The sequence below is a fragment of the Anthonomus grandis genome, chromosome 9 (genome assembly GCF_022605725.1).
Source record: "Anthonomus grandis grandis chromosome 9, icAntGran1.3, whole genome shotgun sequence".
NCBI classification, from domain to species: Eukaryota; Metazoa; Arthropoda; class Insecta; order Coleoptera; family Curculionidae; genus Anthonomus; species Anthonomus grandis.
This window is the reverse complement of record NC_065554.1, coordinates 20508680-20525131: the sequence shown is the minus strand read 5'-3', so window position 1 is coordinate 20525131 and position 16452 is coordinate 20508680. Positions and strand designations below refer to the sequence as shown.

The window sequence follows — 16452 nt, the reverse complement described above, 5'->3', positions numbered from 1 at the left end:
TAATTACATTTACCCCACAATAGATTCAAGTAAATTTGCGATACGTTATTTTCTGGATACTGACATATAGGGTGGACATCTGAAAACAATCTTAATTGAATTGTATTTTTCTGGTAAAAATTAAATTTTTGATTCTTCAAATTTCAAAAAGTTTACGCACTTTTGTATAACCTTACAATATTAACAAAAAATTGTTTTAATTAATTTGACGTAAATGTGGTACATACATATTATAAAGCCCAACATCGTGGCTTACTGCAGAATTTTATCACCACTAAATATAATCGTTGAGTCAGTGAATGAAAAGAGGACTTAAGGAAAAGATTAATATAAATTATTTAAAACAGAAATTTCTATTGGCAATACTTAAAACAAAAAACATTGAAATAGTGGCAGTCACTAAGAATGCAGATAACATTTCTCATTTATGCCGATCCTTTTCTATTCATTTATAAAACTTTTTAAAAAATCTACTTCCAATTTGATGATGGACCAGAGTATCAAATTATGACATTTTGACTTGCACAGAATGATCTGGAAGAACTCATTTGGTGCACTATGGTATTAACACTAGAGACAATGCTGCAATAAAGCAGACACCATAAGAATTCCGTAGCTAAACAAGGTGAAGTTTCGTCAATGCTCCAAAAAATAACGGCACAAGGAGTAATAAAACTATTCCAGAGTCTGGTTATATAATGCATGGAGGACAGAGGAAAAAAAAAGAGAAAGCTCAAAGCTCCAGGAGGATTGGAAAGCTTCATTTCATGTGGTCATCAGAATCAACGACTTGGTGTACCGGATCCAGCGATGCCCGACGACGAAGATCCATCTTTGACCGTGAAAGTGTTGATTGATCGGTACGATTAAACTTTCGTAAAAAAGTTAAAAAGGCAACAGTGTTATGAAAATATAAATACAATAAATATTCTCATACTTACGTTAAGTTTATTATTTTCATTAATAGAGTCTAGTTTTTGGCAGTTCATCTTGTCTGAGAGACACAACTTCTAAGCATTTCATTAAATTGTCACGACCGCGCTTCCTGACAGTTTAACCAGTTTTGTTGTTTATCATTAATTTTTTATTTGTTTCAAGATAAACAACAATTATAAAAAACAATTTACGGACAGGCAATGCTAGTCAGGTGAAAGTTGTAATCTGACGTTGTCAATAAAGAGTATGTTGCTGACATGAAAGTGGCGTAATTGTGAGTTCTGTTACCTTCTCTAGCTTTATTATTTTGCAATGCTAATAAAATATCAATCAGTAAAATAAAATCAGTAAAATCAAAAATATCAATTAAAAACAGTCAAATTAATGATAATCGATGTTGTTATTACAATATTATAATATTTTAAAAAAATTTAAAACAATAAAAAGAACAGAAAATAATATAAATACAGAAAAGTCTGACACTTGAAACATCTCACTATAACTAAATAAGTTTCTAATTAAAAAATAAATAAGACCACACCTTTTGCATCAATCATCATTTTTATTGTTTATTTTGCAAAGAAAACATATAACCAAAAGGTTGAATCAAAAAGTCACTTTAGTATTCCACACATCCATTACCATTATCGCAATATCCAACAGGGCAGTAACAGTCAATTATAATTTCTTGGGTACACAATTCTGTTCCATTACGGTAGGAGCAACGATTTGTACAAGGGTTTAAGTTATCTCTGCATACTAAAGGACTGCTACAAGTAACTGTATTGCAGTTTTGGGAAAACACTAAAATAAGGAAAAATGTAATTTAGAAAATGACGGTTGGATATTTTTAGTAATTATTTTCCACCTTAACCTTAATTAAAAGAACTGGTTTCCAATTCATACTTACCGGTTGCAATTTGCACCATGAGTAAAGCTGCAATAATTAGTTTCTGCATTTTGAAAGCTCCGTTTAGTATAGGTAAGTAAACTTGAAATAAAAATTATTTATAACGGTGGAGTATTTATATTACAAAAAAAATTTATTAAGGAAAGCCGAGATAACTTCTATTGACATTGCATTTATTATACTAAAAATGAGATAAAATGGGTAATAAATATCTATTATTTGTATTATTTATATACTTTGTATACTTTAAAATTAAATGGTATTTTTTTGGAAAAGTAAAGGCACAAGTCATGAATAAATAAAAAAATAGAAGTTTTTTTGGCAGTAGTATAACTTACTTAGCTCTATTTATGTAAAATTAAATATGTCTTGTACTATGCCTTAAAATATTTATATTATTATTTTAAAAAGTGATTGTTGACAAGTGCCTTCGAAATGACTATATTTATATATAATTTACTCTAGTAATACTCATTTTCTTTTTTTGAGAAAAACTTAATATCAAGCGGTTATGTTATTTTATCTTTTTAAACTAACTCTAAAAACAGTGAACTGTACATTATATAGAGCACTGTATTTTATTACAAGCATTTTATTCATGATTGTAGAATTGATTCAATATGTAAAATATTAAAGTTGATATAAAAAAAAATTATTTTCCTGTTTTGGGAATTTATTTATTACTAATATATCATTTAATATTTGCAAATTAACTAAGTTTCACTAATATTATGCCTAATCGAGTTAGGTTCTTCACATAAAGTCATAAAATGATGACAACTAAAATATGGTGTTTGAAAAAATGTAAAGCCTAAAACATTTTCCAATTTTATATAAAGAGCCAACGGTTATATCTAATTTATGAATATATTTAGCCTTAAGTATTTATTATTTATTAGTTTTTATTGCATTCAAATAAAAACACAGTACTTATATTACTGATATTCTAAATTCCATTGAATCCCGTCATATTTAAAACGTCACACTTAAACTTTCTTTAAATAGATCTTTGCAAACTCGGCACTATCTAAATCATCTGAAAAGTTTCTGGCGGAGCCAATAATAGCCTCATTATCGCCCTCCCCCACCTCCTGCAGCATTTTAAAATAATGGATCTCTAATTATTTCGGGACGAACCGTCTTTAAGGTCCCGATCGATCCTTCTCCGAAGTTTTCGAGAGTCGCAGTTAAAGTTAAAACTAGAGTTTTGGGGAACTCCCTGCTCGTTAGCGCGAGAGTTGGGTTAGTTCCATCCTTTCTCTGTTTGGATCTAATTTTAACTAAATGGAGAAGATTAAATGGGTACGTTTTAAGGAATTTCGGGATCGGTTTCACTAAATGTCAGACTTAAATATATAAGGCAGGCAGCAGTATTACTACTAATATTTATTTTCCTGTTAACCAATATAAGGTTACAAAATAAAGCATATTATTTGACACCTTTTGCCACTTTTGGCTATTTTCACAACAAAGAATAATCATGATTCAATCGGTAATCTGTCGTCCTATTTCCCCACAAATTTTAACAGTTTTCACGCTTTTTCCGGTTGCGATAAATTTGTGCAAATGCAAATGCCCCTTTTCAGAGGGCACAAACTAAATTGCAAACATGCCTCAATTTGCATTGCAGTTATTTCGGTAGTCTCATTTTAAGCAATATTATGTTTAGCGACGGATGTTTTGTTGTAATTTGTTTTGGGCAATATACATTTTTTTACTTTATTCGGTTTCTGTATATTAGGTTGCAAAAAATTATTTGACAATAAAAAACTTATTTTGCTTAACGAGTGATTTAAATCTTATTAAGATCTATTTAAAACATTTTATGAATAATCGTATCCATTTAGCTTATGCACAAAAACTCTTTAAATCGTGTTAATCTATGTTGGTCATTTGTCTTAGGCTTTATAAATTTCTGGTTTATGTTTGCTTTATGAGTAATTGCAAAAAGTAACATACTCTTTTAAGCTATTTTTGGAAGACACTAATTTATTATGTTTCAAGAGATCTATGAAAAGTAAAGTAGCTTAGTAATGTGAAGATACAAAGTATTCATACAAGGTAAATATGTATATATATATAAAATGCTCTTAATCTACGTATACGTAATTAAATTATCGACAATAATATTTAAGTTTAAAATAGATATTAAAATTACAAAATTCCCACTATTACAACTTACAAACATTAAGTAATTAATATGACAAATAAGTAAGAAATAGTGTATAATACATTAAAGTAGATTTCTAGGGTTGGAGCAACTCTTGTTATCTTTAAAAGGCTCTGGAGCAACATCTTCTTAACTGCATTGTTAAAAAAGCTCTATTGTAAGCTTTTTATATTTGTTAGCAATTTTTTAAATGCAACACGTCATTATTTATCTCATCATCTTTAATGTTTGTCTTGCCTACATCCGTGAATCCTTCGATCTCTTCTTCGACATCTTATTGCTGATTGACAAGTCTGATATTGACCAATTTTTGATTTTGTTTAATTTTTATGCTGGTGGGCTTTTCTGGGATTTTATAACCTATAAAATGGTTTTGTTTTAATTTTCCTCAAGTTTGGGTTAATTTTAAAGCTTTAAAAAATTTAAAAAGGTAATTTAAAAAAAAAAAACTTTTTTTATACCTAATAATTATAAAACTGCTAACTGTACCATATTTGCAAACGGATGTTTTGTTGTAATTTATTTAATACCTTATAGACTTTTACTTACTATTTATTTGCTACATATATTAATATTGTAAAATTTTTTTATATAATAAAATATATGCAATACTACTAGCAATTATATTTGCCAACGGATGTTTTATAGTAATTTGTTTCGGATTTTATATGTTTTTATTTTATTTGTTTTCCAAATAATTAATTGGAACGTTAAGTATTGTGAAAATGTTTTTAAGCTTTTTGAAAAAAAAAATATTTTCTTGAAAAAGTTAATAAATTCATAAAATCTTACCAAATTTATTTTTAAAACATATAAAAGAAGTATCATATTCATTTAAATTATGCATTGCACACAATGTAAATATATGTTATTTAGTAAAACTGTAACTAATTTTAAATATATATTATATGTATTTCTTTTTCACACTTAAAATTATTATGTTTGCTATGAAAAAAGTTCAGTAGTACTTCAAGGTTTTCATTTAGGACTGATATTGATTTCAATTTTTTTAAAATGACATTGGTCAACGTTTTTTAATTTGTAAATATCTTGCGTATGCAGATGATTTATAAATTTTCATAATAATTACGCAGAGATCAGATTTTCTTGCCTTGCAATCTGAGCGTTCTAATTTGGAAAAATATTGTACCTTAAATAAATTATTTATTAATCCAGAAAAATGTATTCGATTTTTTTAGTAGAAAACCATTAGAATTCTACATTGAATTCCCCATTGCTCTTCGACGTTCATATAAAAAACATTTAAAAGCTCTAAAGCGTCTAGGCATTATGTCTCGAATAAGATCTCTTGTATTCAGTATTCAAACATCATTAATATTGTTATACAATGCAAGTGTTAAAGCAATCACAGACTATGCAACAGTAGTTTGAAGTCTGATGTATCAAAAGTACAACGCAAGTTTGCAAATATACTACATTTTTGCTTTAATACACAAATACATTTTATTCAAAATTGTATGGTGTTAAGTCTTTGAATAATCGTCGAAACAATTCAAGTCTAGTTTTAATTTATAAAATCACTAACAATTTAATGAACTCCTCCTAGTGCCTAAAATTTTAAATATTAACCTTAATCCTTATATTTTGCATAATAGATTAAACTTTAGCATCTCAATATAATCTTTTGGCTATCTCTTGTTAATTTTCAACAAACTAATTTTAATGATTTTAATACATCATTTAAGCGCTACTCAATGAGGTATTAAATAATTGTCATCGTCGTGATTGTAAAGATATTAATATGTAAGTTAGTTAATAAATAGATGAGTAAAGTTTATACCTTTGTATTTTTATTAGGTTTGGTAAACATGTAATAATTGTCAAAGCACTTACTCGTATTCAATTTCACTATGATATTTTATACTTTCCTAATATCGGATTGCTTAGTCTATCTGTAAAACAGCATTATACTTAAATAAAATAAGATAAAAATAAAATAATTCATTTCGGGGCTTATAAGACTTCCCACTATTTATTTACTGTATAATTGATTGCACATCTGATTCGATCAAGTATCTCACATTAGTTATAAGAGCACAAAAACCCAAACGGACCTTTTCTCGATCATCAATTTTTTGATCAAACAAAGCTCTCGAAGACGAGCTGGCCCGGCCGGTACTTATTCGTTTGCCGAAGAAAATATTTTATTTTTACGGCTTATCGATAAGACTTTCCCCAGGAAAACACATTTCCCATCTTCCGGGCTAATAAATTAACTTGTCAAAAGGCCATTGTTACGGACAATGGGCGGGTGTAGGTGCGTTTTACCGGAAATTGCTCGTTCGGGCGTCTGGTAATTGTTTTCTGTTTATTTGAGATTATAGAAGATATTTATTAGATACTAATATAAAAATAAACAGAATATACTTTTTTTCGAATCTTACGTAGTTCAATAATTAAATTGTTAATATGAGGCATTAGCATTATCACCTTAAAAGACCCAACTTCGAGCCACTTATATAATTTATCAAGCTTTTAACATCTCTCTGAGTTTATTTAAAATATAAGGAAATGGTGGTCATATTTATTTAAGTTATGCATAAAAACTAATATTTATTTCGAAGTAAAGCAGAAACTGTTGAAATTCCATAAACTATAATAAAAACATAAGACGGGTGAGTCGAACAACTAGTCCACAATAAAAAAAAATAATACCAATACTAATTCCTTTAATCTAATTTGCACGCCTTAAATAAGTAATAAAAGTCTTAATTAGCTAAATTGGATTTAAAAAGTCTCTACTGCTTTCAAATAAGAGTACAATCTAAAAATAAATAAAACACTAACTTATACAGGCACTTTAAAGTTTTAAACACCATAAATCTAAAACGGTTTCAAGCTATTATCAGGATTAATGATTCACTAAGCAACTGCCAATGTCTACATAAAATAGAAATAGCGAAATCCTCTTATTCAGAACACGGCGATCATAATGCCGATCGATCCGGATTTAAAGTATCGCTTTCTCTTCTGTCGCAAAGTCGCCTCAATACTCCTGACGTTTTATTGTAATGGTATGAATGATAAAAAGCTGGGAAAATGTGTCGTTTTCTTGTTATGTTTTGTATTCGTAGGGGGAATGCTCCTATTTTGTGGATATATGGCTGCGAAAGAATTTGTTTTTTATATTATTGGTAGTATGACATCAGCAGATATTTTTAAAGAAATTTGAATGTCGTTAATAGTTTTAATTGAAGTACTTTTTTTGTTACAAGCTTAAAAAAACTGAACCGATATATAGCTTAAACGTATCGCTGATTAAATAGCTATGATAAAAATTCCATATCTCTATCCGCTCTTTCAGTTCTAAAAGGTTCGAATAACGAAAATTATATTAATAGCGGAAAATCCGCTTGGCCAATATTAGCTTTAAATTGGATTTTCACCGAAAATGGTCCTTTACAAAGAAAAAACAATACCCGACATTCCGGGCATCTGGTGGCCGGACGTGTATTTCTTTAATCGCCGCTTTTGTATGATTAAATTTTTATCCGGGGCGTACTACGTATAGTTTCAAACGAGCTTTTCGGATATTTTCTGTCGTAGATAAATTATTAATTTTTTTTACTGGCTTTAGGAAATTTAATATTTTTTTTATACATTGGTTTATTACCAATAATATTACATATTTTAAATTATTTAACATTCAGTTTTTTATTCATAAGAAATATCAATTTATACCTATCCTCTTTTAAGGGACTAACAACTAACGAATTGAGATAGGGATATATAAATAGGAATTCAACTTTTCTCCCTATTTTCTATACCATTTTGTCAATAGTAGCTGGATCATCTTGAAATTGTGTTTTTTGGTTTAGATGGTCAGATTATGCCTAAAAAATATTACTTATTTTCCTTCTTATTCTAATTAGCGGACTAAGATAGGAATATATAAATGAAAAATTAACTTTTTCCCCTATTTTATATATAATGTTTTTCATTTAAATAATATCTTGATCGTCTGCAAATAGTATTTTTTATGTTTAGTTAGTTAGATTATACCTAAAAAATATCACTTTATTTCCATTCTTAAAAATAAGAATTTAATTTATTATTTTTAAATAGTAGCAGTGATTAGCAAATAATGTTTTTATTTATATTGTATAAAATCTAGAGTCCTATTCAATTATTCAAAAACGTCCAGAAAGAAAATCGAGTAAACTTCTTGAATGTTCTATTAATTAAGAATTTTTTAAATTAAAAATTATATTCTTTAAAATTAATTCACATATTTGTTATTCCTGTTCTAATATTTTATTGAATAATTTATAGGTATCTGGACCTAAATATAGTAATTCAATCTGAAAAATGGTTATATATTTTTAGTGAGACATTCAAAAAAAATATTATTAAATGAAAATATTTCTTTAAGCTAACAAAATATGGTAAAAAAATTCAAAGCATAGCAAGTACATCACATTCTACATGAATTAAAAGAATAATGGTTAATCCTTAATAAAATAAGTTGCACAAAAAATTTACTCATTTAATTAGGATCATAAAGTTATATCAACAATAGTAGAGATAACAAAAAATCACAATGAATTAATCTTTATTTGATTACTTATCATTATAAAAAAATATTAGTATTGACAAATGCTAAGATGTACCGGACTTTAAACCAAAAATTAATATTCAAGTATAAGGCGTATTTAAATATTGGTTCTTTGAAACAAAATTTAAAATTATTATTATTGTAATCCAGCAACAAAGGTTATTCACATTTATAATAAACACTTTTTTATTTTCTAAATAAAATAATTTAATATTGTTGGCAAACAACTTTTTTATGACTGCTTGATAAGGAAAAAAGGACCTATTAAAATTAACCTTGTTTTTTATCAGGTTTTGATATATATACACCTTTTAAGCCACATCAAATTGAAAGGATCCAAGTACTTCTGTATAAACATAGAAAATATTAAATAAGCAATTAAAAATGAACAAAATTTTTGGAATTATATTACTAGCTGTCACTCTAGGTGTAGGTAAGTACCCAAACCGTTTTTCCCTAAAATTAATTTAAAATTAATATAAATTTTTTTTTAGTCTTTGCTCAGGATAATGAACTAAAGTGCGAACTAATAGACTGTAGAATTGGGTTTACATGCAGGGAAGATACGAATGAATGCAAGAATAAATGTAATAGTGAAGTCTGTTATGAACAGATCGATGTAGGCTGCTATTGTGAAATAGGATATTGCTTGAATAATAATGGAACATGTGTTCCAAATTGATACATTTTAGATTGCTAACAATTGTGAGCAAATGTTATTGAAATTCATTTGAACATTATATATACGAGTATTATCTTAAAACTTATCGTTTACATTAAACCTCAATAAATTTTATTTTTTATTATTTTTTAGATAAAAAAAAATAATTTTCTAACGAAAATATATTGTAGACAATTCCCTAATTAATGTACGTAGTTTATAAAAAATGTTATTAATTTTCTCCCATCCAAATATTATGTAACTTTTAATATAAAAACATAAGATAAAATTGTAAATAAAACGTTTAAATCAGCTTAATGTGGATTATAAGATTTGAGAGTCATAGGGATTTTTAAGTAGTTTATGAATAAAATTAAACTGGTAGTACGCTCGACGATTGTTCATATTTTGCAAATTGCAACCAGAGATTAAATGTGATATATGATCCGTAAGCCATACATAATACTATAGCACAGTTAAACACCGTCCATAAAGGGAATTGCAGTAATTAAAATGTGATCAAAACAAAGCTATCACACAATATTTCTTATATTATAATTTTGGAGCATAAAATTTCTTTCTGATAATATTTTGTATATAGTTGTAAAATTGTAGGTCCTAATCTAAAATTATACCTAAATCTAACGTCGTCTGTACAAAGAGTATACGCGAGTTATCAATATTTAAGTTAAGGAAGTTGTTGAATGTATCTCTTATACACGAAGTGCTGATTTTATTGATATCTAAGTTTATTTTTCTGACTGCCTCCTGAATACTAGGCTAATTAAATAAATAATTATATATCATTATTAATATTAATATCGTCAGCATATACTTGCATGGTACAAAATTAAGTAGCTGTAATAATATCTATGCTGCATATATTTAACCGAAGAGTAGATAAAATAGTACCTTAGGGAACTTTTGATTTAACTAAGACACTTCTTGATAATTATTTAAGTATATTTTTTGTTCTTACTTACTAATGTTAAAAAAAAACTTATTAAATTGGATTGCATTTAAGTCAGAGCCGTAGTCTTCAAATTTAGCCAGTAAAAGTCCATGATCTAACGTATCAAAGGCATGGGAAAGGTCAATTATAACCTAGTTACTAGCAAGTCTTTTATCGATACCGTTCATAATATCATCTAGCAGGGATCTAATGCTATATAAAAAAAGAATAAAAAAATTAAATAATAGTAAAAAATGTTCCTATACCTTGGATATTGTGGGTAATATACTTATAATTTTTAAATCAGAGAAATTTCATGGTTTCAGTTATAGAGTTAATGAGTTACATAATCAAATTATCTATAAAAGGATTACACATTTTAAACATTTTACATATTATCGAGTCTGGTGCATTACTTTAATAGAGTGTATATAAAAATGCATTTCTACTGATATAGTTATAGCTAAATCCAAAGCATTCACGATTAAAAGAATTATTAATATTATAAAATTGCGGTTTTTCCTTACATCACAAAATATTTATTTATTTTCTTAGTGCTAGATAGAGGTAGAGAGTTTTATTTTTGTGAAATAATACTCAGATCTTGTAAAGAGTTTCAAAGTTTAGAGGGATTATTTAATTACCAAATAATTGGTAAGTATTATTTTTTCATTCTTAGATACAATAAAGTGTGATTTTTAAAAAAGTTATATTAAATATAGTCTTCTTCAGTTTAAATTTTTTTATATTTTTGCCTTTTATCCCTTAAATTTTATAATTCCTGAATTTTCGTAGCTAAAAATATGGAGATCTTTATTTCGTTCGTTGGAAATAATAAAGTTTTCTTACTCTGAAAAGATAAGCATGTATCTCCGGAAAGTTCTAGTTTATGCATTAACAAATTACACTTTTGATTGTTTCGGATATATTTGTAAATTTGATATATATGCCTTCATTTAAATTCATATTAAAATTAGTACAAGTTGACTTTGGTAACACATGATGGCTATAAATTTAATTTCAGCAACTTACTTGATTATAACTTAAATATTACTTTTCGGATCAATTTACAATACAAACAGGTTGAAGTAAACACATACAATAACAAAGTTTAGTATTTTTATTGGAACTTAACTTGAAGTTTTTTTTTACAAGAGTTAATTATAATTATAATTATTTAAATTATAATAGTTTACAGTATAATTTTATGGAATAATCTATTGAAGCTTTAAAAAAAAATGTTTTTAATTGTTTTCGATTTTATTTACGAAACGCTTTGCATTTACCTCATAAAAACTGAAAAATTTAAAATATTTATTTTAATGCAATTTACCAAATTACTTGCCCAAAATACTTAAAATAAAAAATATAGTTGCAAACATACTTAACATAATAAAAACTCAAAGGGTGAGTTATCAGTAATTTTAATGGTTAAACACAGAAAGCACAAGATTATAACATAGTCTCCTAAATTTTAGAAAATCATTGGCGGTACATATTATAATATTAGTATACCAAATTTTAGATAATGTGCTTGTACCGATCGTCATAATGTTGCAGAATGTCTAAAACTAGACAACCCTATACAGGGTGTTCATTTGAAAACTTCCCACCACGGATTTATCGAACACCACTGTTTAAAAAAAACGCCGAAATACGTCAAAAGGTTTGCCAAGGAAGACAACTTTCTAACCGAAAATTACTTCACTCTTTTCACCCTCTGCTCCCCAGGGTCATCCCCTTAAAAATTTTAAATGGCAAGGGGTATCGAGTAATAGCTTGTTTAAAAGGTCTTTCAAAGTCTTTTATTTTGACGTTTGATTTTTTTAAATCGGTCAATTCGTTTTCGAGAAACTAAGAAAAATCTTTGTTTATCTTAATTTGTTCAGATAGCAAACAAAAACATGAAAATAGCAGATTTTATTTCAATAAGCGTTCAAAATGTTGCCCGTTTTTGGCCAAACAATGATATAGGCGATGTTCAAATTCCTGACGGACATTTCCAAAAGCAGGCCATTCTATAGGCCCCCTTCGCCCTATCCATTTATCTGGAAACTCGTTTTCTAGCCATTGCCGAACGGGAAGAACATAGTGAGGAGGAGCGCCGTCTTGCTGGAAATATATTTTAGCCTCATCAAGTATAGGGTTTCCATAACCCTTTTCGATAAACCCGTGGTAGGAAGTTTTCAAATGAACACCCTGTATAAGACCTGATAATTCAACCTGACCTATAAATCTACATACAGATGTAATTATACTTTTTCACATATTTGCCAATAGTTTTATAGTAAATAATAACATTAATTGTTTTATTTTTCTAAAGTCTCGATATGCAATGACACTTGTATTGCTTGTGTATGCGATATTTTTACTATCGTAAGTATGTTAATGCAATAAGTATTATTAATAGAATGTAATTTTTACAGGGTGTAATGATTATTATTATTATCAAGTATTTTGTTATTTTCTTTTAAAAAAATAATTGGGTATTTCGAAATGACTCAGCAGCAGTTTCAATTTTTACAATTAACTGCTTCCTTGGGTTTATTATATTTTTATAACATTTGATTTCACGTATACCCTTATGCAAAAATCTGATGGGTAAAAGTCTGGACTTCGTGCGAGCCAAGGTCTTCGACTTCCAAGTCCTATCCAAACGAAATTCTCTTACGGATCTAGAAAGCTATGCAGGAACATCATCTTGCATAAAAACTATATCTTGGCACACAAATAATCAGTAAGCGTTGTTTGTAAAAAGTTTAAATATACTTCTCCGTTTGGATTTGGAGGTGACTTGTAGAGCTCCAAGAAAATTGTCTATTTAACTACTCCAAATATTAATTTTCAATTCGGTTTGAAATTGTCTTTCAGTAATGAGGTTCGTTTTTCCAATATCCCATGGGTGCTTGTTTTTAAAATTAAAAATTCTCCGTCGGGTAAAAGCCGCTTTATGCGTAAACATAATTTTATTTATAAATAAAGGATCTAGATTTTGTTGAGTTTGGATATATCGGGAAAAATCCAGTTTTACATCTAAAAGATTTTGTATAAGCGTTTTTGTGTTTGTGTATTGTACCTCGAGAAGCTCTTGTAATTTTCTTGGGCATATACGCAAATCATATCTCGCATTTCTGAATAATATAGTTTTATCTCGAAAACAGTAAATAGTAGCGAAATTTTTGAAGTATACCTTTCTTAGGCAAAACTAATTAGACAATGGTTATTTTAAATAAAGAATTAAATTATGCCAAGTCTAAACTAGTTAAATAAAATGCCATATAAAAAAAGAACATTTTAAATTTGATTAAAGATGAAAAATAAATGCTAAATTTAAACACAAAATTAAAAAAAAATTGAATTAACTTAAACTAAAATTACATTATTTGATTTTTAAATAAACTTTCTGATAATTCGAGATATAAAGAGAAGCGTGGATTTCTGCATTATTTTACAGATGCTTTTTTTAATTATTATTAACATTATTCATATCATATTTATTCATATTATATCACTTGTAATATTATTCAAAATATTTAGGTTTTAAACCTAAAAATTATATTTTAAAATAAAACGAAATTGTAAGAGAGATCAAAATCACACGAACGTTTGAAATCCTTAGTCTAACTTTAAGTAAAATTGGCAGTAACTTTTGTGCGATAATCTCCTTCTCGAATTTCGGGAATTGTCAATGATTTCCCTTTGCAATTTAATTGGGAACTTGATAAATTGACTAAATGGTTAAGTGGGTGATATCGATTTAATCAAATAGTTTAGAATGAATCTAATTTTAGGTTGTAAAGGATTTTTATCATAATTTAAAATTAAATAGTAATGAAAACAACTCTTAATCACAGGTCTTTATTATACTTTTGTTCATAATTTAAAATATATTTTTTTAATATTTTCGGGTTTTAAATAATTAATAATATAAATGTCACAATTTTTTTTATTCCATAAAAATTGTAAAATTTTTTTGTTAATTTAAATATTAGCTCTAAGCTTTTATGTAATAAAATAATTTATAAACTAGGTCATAATGCTTAGATGATACATATTTTTAATAATGTGTAGTTTTAATATTTTTTTTTATTATCTATAAAATAATTCAACTAAAAGACTTGCTGATGAATATTCAGTTAATAAAATATCCGGAACATAGTTAAGGCTAAATTCCTTTACCAAGATACAAAGCCATAAGCGTTAATTTAACCGCAAACAGGAAAATACCTTAATCCCAGTTTGACATAATGGATCTAGTCCAGCTGTTTTGGAACGAGTCGGCAACTCCATTGTTAGTCCTTTCCTAGAATATATATTGATTTCCTAATTCACGCTAAATAAAATATGAATATGTTCCAAAAAAATTAAATAATTCAAAACAAAAATGGTGTAAAACAATTTAAAAGTATTAAGAGTAAAAATTAATAAGACCCCTTGTTATATGCAATATATTATAGTCATTTATAAGAATTAAATTCTTAATAATTTCTAATGACGTTTGCTTTATGTTAGATTATATTTGGCATAAAATAAGCAAAAAAGCTAAAACAGTGGTCATATAGTAGCAATAAAATTGTCTTATTTAATGGCCAATTTAGATACTATTTAGGAATAAAAGCTAAACAAAAGTTTTAATAGCTAACTAACTTTTTAATTATCTAATATGGGTAGTTATTAATATTTACAAAATATTGAAAGTACTTTATCGCAAATATAAGGTAAACTCACCTAGATTTTTTATACTTAAAATACAAGCAATTTAAAAATAATTAAAATTTACAGACTTATTAACAAAACTATTACCTATAATCTTTAATTATAAAGACTTTATTAAATATTTCTGAATTTCAAACTAAGATATTTTAAGCTTTTGTGAGAAATATATGACACTGTAATTTTTCAAGTATTTTATTGTAAGTATTTTAAACAAGGTTGTGCAAAAATTACTTTTTTAACATGAAACCAATTTAAATACTAATATTTTAATATGATTTATTTAGGGTACATTTGATAAATATGTAATGGGTAAATAATATTAATAAAGTCTATGATTTTACCCTAAAGCATATTGTTTTTAAATAAAAAAATCCAAAAATGCTTGACGTAAAATTCTCAGATTTTGTTAACTATCACTAAACATCACAAGGGTTTATCACTTTGACAATATAAAAATTTGTATTAAGATTTTACTTTATTGTCTGAAAACCTCATTAAGTTGCATGAATACCTTTAGGTAAGATTAGTGCAGTTCATGTCAATAATAAATTAAAAAAGATTACAATAAACTTTTAAAAGTGTTTTTATTTATTTCTTACGAATATTTTCTTATGCCATAGTGCCAAAATATTTAAATTGACTTCCATTCATCTTAATATATTTCTCCAAACGTAGTCTCATTGACCTTCTAACACGATAGAAAATTCCTTATCCATTCCGAATTTTGTGGCAACAATCTATGATGACTCGCTGTTCTTATTACTACACTTTGTCAATAGGAACCGAATAAATCAATTGCTTTTAAAAATAGTCCAGCAGGTTTAAATCAGGCAAACGAGGTGGCCACTAAATGGGTTCACTCTACTCGGTCCTGTAATATATTAATATAGGTTGTATTTAGATAATCAGAAGGATTACATTAAAATAAAAAATATTTCTGCACCTAACCCAATGAATACTTTATCTAGCAAATAATTAAATCAAACGTAATTTACAATTTGAAAAGTGTAAATTACGTTTACGGGGACCTTGGTGAATCTAAGTGATTGATTATCTGAAAAAAATCTATTGCTTGACTGGTCCAAAACTAATCTATTGTTATTTGGATTAGAAGATCCCATAATTGCACCAAGTTTTCATAGTAATAATCTAATTAAATCGGTGGAAAGCCTATATTTCTTTCGTACGGTTTTTCGAAAATAAGGTCATTAGAAATATGTACACAAGCTTTAATAACATACAATGTATTCCTACTTTATAGCTTATATATTTAAGAGTGTATACTGTTTATTAAAAATAAGTTATCTTCTTTTTTTTAAATAGTTAAAACGCGATCATGTACAACACTAGACATAAAAAATGTTCATATTCTTGAAAGATTATTATCGATATTAGTCTTTTAGGAATTTAAAAGTAAATATTAATATAAATACTATAATATCCTTAAATAAATCATACATCTAGTGATTATTTTATAGTAGACCGTCCATTGGCCACGGTTTCATAATGCTAAAAAAGCGTCTTAATGAGT

The 16452-nt window shown here is 27.0% G+C and overlaps 1 protein-coding gene and 2 long non-coding RNA genes across 3 annotated transcripts in view; 2 read left to right on the top strand and 1 right to left on the bottom strand.

Moving 5' to 3' along the window:
- Positions 1-16452, top strand: part of LOC126740560 (neuroligin-4, Y-linked) — a 405662-nt gene that overhangs the window by 94021 nt on the left and 295189 nt on the right. The gene's annotated exons all lie outside the window — the stretch shown is intronic.
- Positions 1479-2070, bottom strand: LOC126740565 (uncharacterized). Its single transcript, XR_007661940.1, has 2 exons — positions 1847-2070; positions 1479-1740 (listed from the first exon to the last, which is right to left on the bottom strand). It is a non-coding gene; the product is annotated as an uncharacterized LOC126740565 (long non-coding RNA).
- Positions 8871-9332, top strand: LOC126740567 (uncharacterized). The gene is made up of 2 exons (XR_007661942.1): positions 8871-9025; positions 9087-9332. It is a non-coding gene; the product is annotated as an uncharacterized LOC126740567 (long non-coding RNA).